Source organism: Corylus avellana, chromosome 2 (genome assembly GCF_965113065.1).
Source record: "Corylus avellana chromosome 2, dhCorAvel1.hap1.2, whole genome shotgun sequence".
Lineage (NCBI taxonomy): Eukaryota > Viridiplantae > Streptophyta > Magnoliopsida > Fagales > Betulaceae > Corylus > Corylus avellana.
The window spans coordinates 31,742,671-31,747,938 of NC_142491.1; the positions used below are offsets into that span (position 1 = coordinate 31,742,671).

Here is a 5,268-nt window from a genome sequence, read left to right on the forward strand (position 1 = left end):
TTTTTTTTAAATTTATATTGATTTAAAGCAAGGGTGCTGAGGTTTTTTTTTTTTTTTTTTTCGTTTTTTGTTGTTGTAATTGTTTTTGAATAATAGTAATTTAAGATATATATACACTTTTCCCTAGTTTTTTAAAGCCGAATCCATACGAATTTGGGTTTAAGAAATATTTTTAAAAAAAGAACAAAAGATTTATTCTCCATTTGAAAATCACGATTATTATTTTCTAATAATAACTGTTACAAAACTCAAAAACAACTCTCTGTGTTCCTACGTATCATCAGAATCATCTCTTCGCTTCTTACCCAACCCGTACTCTTGGTCCTCGCCTGGCTGAGTTTAATGCTTGGGTTGAAGTTATTTGATTAAAGTAAGTTTATTTTACCTGAATTATAATTGTTTTATTTATTGTGTTTAAGCTCTGTGACTGTGTGTGTGTGTGGAATTTTAGGCATTGGATTTGTGGGTCTGTTCTTTTATATCTTATTTTTCTTACAAAATGGCAACATCCTCCTAGAAGGGGGAGTAGCAGGGCGAATGGCCATGGTGCTGTTCTTCTTATTTTATTTTTATTTTTCTTGTTGGATTTGTGGAGGTGAGATTGAATAGCTTTGGTGGTGAAATGGGTAATGGGGGAAATAACCTGCGTATTGAGATGTGAATGCCTTTGAATTGGTCCTTGTTTTTAATCTTCTAGGTGTTTCAGCGGGGGAGGGATGGATTTAGCCGTGCTATTTGTTGATAGGTATTTATATTTCTTTTGTGGTGGTATGGCTACCAATACCATGTCTATCCTATGAGAGTGACCTCAATAGTTGTGAGCCAGGGGAATTTGTGCTTTATATAAAGAACGCATGAGTTTAATTAGCACTCATCTTTTGTACGTTGACTGATTTGTGGCTATCAGTGTCTAATTCCTGAACTAGTTATATTATATATTCAGTACATGATGCTGCCCTGCTAAATTAAAACAATATTTGTAGGTAGGATCATTTCATTTCCTTCACATTTGGTGTTGGTATGCTATTGTTTGCGATTAGGATCATTGCCTATACCAATTTTTGGTCTCACCGAAATGGGTTCCTACTTGGGTGCTTTCTTACTGAATGATTATAATAAACGAGCATTTTTTTCATTATTACTTTGTTTGAAAAGTTTTTAAAGGCTCCCACTGCCTCTGCGGATGTTGGGTCATTGCTAACATTGTATACATATATTGTTTAAACAGAATTGAAATTTGTATTTGAATCTGTTTTCTCCCATTTGGGCATAATAAAAGTTTGAATCATGGAATCTATTGTTTTACATCTTTAGAAACATATGGGTATTCAAAATAAACGTAAAGAAAATCTCAATTTTGAATGTAAATTAGTATTTTCTTCTAAGCCGACATCAATGTTTAACTCTGAAAGTTTTTGGTTCTATCTTGAATCAATAATTTCTTTTGGATTTGAATTTTTCCTTCAGCCTTTTTTTTTTCCTCCTGTTTTCTGTAGATGGTGCCGATCTTTCATTTGCAATTCAGTAAGACAGATTATGAATTGTTCTCGATGTTTATCATACTGCAATCTGCGTATTGTGTCTTATTTATGATGACGCACAAGGGTGGGCTGAAAATAATAGAAAATACAAGTCCAAATGTTTGATCATTTTACAAGAAATTGAGATAGCCATTTGTTTGGCAAAAGTTAATGATAGATCTAGTAGTTTGCTAGCTTCTCATGGTTGTTACAGAGAATGAGAATGGGGGCAATTTAATTTATCGAGACACTTTCTTCACGTGTAGTTTATTGAGTTGGTTTTCTACATGTTTCTCTTTGCACCTGTACGTTTTCATGCATTATTTTGGATTTAGCTGTCTGGAACCTTTTTATTCTAGGGTTTGCATAAACTAATTTAGCTATTATCATTGCATACAGATCCAACACCAGGAAAACCCTATCCTTCACCATGGTTGGAATCCTTGAAATTGGAGCAGTCCCATTCAACCCCCATGGGTGGGGCGCCCCCGATTCCACCAACACGGCCATTTTCGGCAACACCGACACCAACAATTTCCCTCTGAATGGCCCCTTTGCCCCCTTCTCCCGCTCCAATAAGCTTGGTCGGGTCGCTGACTGGACTTGGAACTTCAACAACGCCCGACCCACGAACCCCTTAGACTCGATCTGTCTTCGACTTCTCCAATGATGAGTCCTTCCCAGCCCTTGGGGAAGATGACTCCTCCTTCCACTTGGTCGATGAAAAGCCACTGCCGAAGCCTAGATTTGGCCCAAAATGGCGTTTTCAGCAGCAACGCCAGCTCCCCCAGTGCCATGATGAAGAGGTGGAGGCCTGCAAGTGCAAGGCCGAGAAGGAGCGTTCCCGCGACCGCCTCTACCACATGAACCGCACGAATACACAGCGCCGCGAGGCTGCTGTCATAAAGTCCTCTGTCGACATCCAGCCCGAGTGGAACATGCTGGACCAGATCCCCTTCTCCACCTTCTCCAAGCTCTCCTTCTCTGTCCCTGAACCTGAGGACCTCCTTCTTTGTGGCGCGCTCGAGTTCTATGACTGCTCCTATGACCGCATTACCCCGAAGAACGAGCGCCACCTTGAGTGTTTCAAGAATCGGAAATTCTTCAAGGTCACCACTACCGATGATCCGGTGATCAGCCGCCTTGCCAATGAGGACAATGCCACAGTGTTTGCCACTGATGCAATCCTCTCCACACTAATGTGCACACCGAGGTCAGTTTACTCTTGGGACATCGTCGTTCAGAGGGTTGGAAATAAGCTTTTCTTTGACAAGAGGGATAGCTTGCAGCTCAGTCTGCTCTCGGTGCATTAGACCTCACAGGAGCCATTGCCAGAGGCCAAGGACGATATCAACTCTGCATATTCACTCAGTATTGAAGGTGTCTACATCAACCAGAATTTCTCTCAGCAGGTCTTGATTAGGGATGGGAACAAGGTGACCTTTGATAAGCCCAACCCCTTTGCAAATGAAGCAGAAGAGGTCGCTTCTATGGGGTACAGGTACAGGCGGTGGAAGCTTGACAACGATATGTACTTGGTGGCACGGTTCGAGGTTCAGAGTGTGGTTGAGGTCCTTCCTCACTTTAAATGTGCTTAACGAATTCGATTGGAGGCGGAAGCTTGAGACTCAAAGAGGTGCGGTATTGGCCACCGAGTTGAAGAACAACGCAAATAAGTTGGCAAAATTCTCTTATCCTTCTGTACGTGGTAGTTTGATAATTTTTCTCTTTTAAGGATTTTGTGGTTAGCGCACGTACACAGTATGGAAAAATCATAGTTATTTCATCGCATGGTCATAAAAGATTAATTTCATTTTAGATGATTATGATGTAATTGTGGTAACTCGGAAATCTCTTCATCAATGGCTTATTGGTCTCATGATTTATATGGAATTTCCCTGTCGACACTTGGTGTTAGCATAGAGTGGGTGCAGTAGGTATTAATTAATGCTTTCATGTCTAATGGAAAATATAGGATCATGAAACTTGTTTCAATCTATGTGGCCTAATAGTACTAGTGGTTTATATATATAAAGTTTAACTCCTTGCTTCTACTAAGGCTGTAAATATCTTTTATTGAAACAAATACTTGGTGGCATCTCCATTAGGTTTAAGGTTTGAATTCCTTTGAGTACAAATAATTCTCTGGGGTTATGTCCGCAACAAAGCTGAGTCTTACCCGAATTGAGTGTGTATAGGCGTCTTGCACGGGTCCGAGATTTCTCCTTTGAGAGTGGGTACACGAAGTCGCCCTGCCTTTGAGGTTTCCCATCAATAAAAAAAAAATAAAAAATTAGGAAACAAATTGCACATTTAGTAGATTTTCATTGAGTGACATGCTTCTAGGGTGTTAATAGACAATCTCTATAGATTATAAATTCTATTGTTTCTGGGATAATTTGCATAGTATTTTAAAGCAACACAAACAAATTGAAGCTTATCTTGCATGTTATCTCCAAGCGAATTTGTCTTGATTTGCATATATTCCAGAACACAATTATGTTGATTGGTGATTGCAGATCAAAACAGTCTTGTACCGATCGACAAGGAAGAAGTGATTGTCACCGACATTGCAGTGGGAGAAGCAGATTTTGTGCTCATCGGCACTGTTTTTTCCCCCCTTTGTTTGCAAATTGCTTTGCAATTTAACAGAAGGACACGAGCTTTTATAGGTTGGCCTTTTGGAGTACTTTAGCAGATTTAATTAATATTTATTTGAAAGGATTGTTGGGAATAGGATAATACCAACAAGGTTTCTCCGTCGAGAGTTTTTTTTCAAATTGGGTTGGAGGAACTTCTTTCAAGCCAATTTATAAAAATAATGTCTTTTTTTTTAATAACATGTGAAATGCACCTGAATTTTTAATATTATATTTTTTTTTAACATTAAAACTAAAGATGATAAGAAAAGACCGGAGCGCTATCATAAGCATAATTGCTTGAATATTCACATTGTTTACATATTAGGTCTTTTTAAAATGCATCTCTCTCTCTCTCTCTCTTTCCTTTTTTATTTTTATTTTTAATTTATTTATGATAAGTTACTTTGAAATAACAATTGGTTCTCAAAATCAACTCAAAAATTTCTTTAGAATATTGTCTTAGAAAACTGTCGCGACAATGCAACATTTGCAAAAATGTCGATTAACAATGAGAGACTTTTTCTCTCATCAACTAAAAGACGATAAATTTCTTTAGCATTTTCTTTTACAGTATCACATCAAAGTACAATATATATATATATATATATATATATATATATATATATATATATATATATATTCTAGAAACGGATGAGGACCCTATTACCATCAGAGTTTTATGTTGTCTAAACACCCCCCTAACGGTCGTGTTTACCCAGAATTCTTTGATCATACATTTCTCTATCATATGGTGCATATTATTATTTCTGTTTTACAAAGAATAATTTTAACGTTATTCTGTATTTATTTTATAAAGGTTTTTACCTTTTTGATTTTAATTATCTTCCTTTTGATTTTTTGCAGTGCCACCATGGCCAGCAAAAAAGATAAAGAGAAAACTGTTTCTAAAGCTCTGACTATAAAGTCAGAATCCTCCCCCCTTGCTTCTTCCCTACCCATTTCGTCTGTTGCCATAACCAACAAATTTGCTTCCTTTGCTCCCTCTTATGATTCCCAAATGTCGTACTCCAGTACGCTTGCCTCCTCTTATGATCCTTTTTCTGATAAACCCAGACCTCCCTTCATAAGACATGATAAAACGTCTG

At 37.7% G+C, this 5,268-nt stretch overlaps 1 pseudogene across 1 annotated transcript; it reads left to right on the forward strand.

The window, feature by feature from the left end:
* The first annotated feature begins 259 nt into the window (after positions 1-259).
* On the forward strand, positions 260-4,271 carry LOC132166137 (eukaryotic translation initiation factor 3 subunit D-like; annotated as a pseudogene). The gene is made up of 3 exons (XR_015911523.1): positions 260-370; positions 1,920-3,221; positions 4,040-4,271. The product of XR_015911523.1 is annotated as a eukaryotic translation initiation factor 3 subunit D-like (transcript).
* The last annotated feature ends 997 nt before the right edge of the window (positions 4,272-5,268 follow it).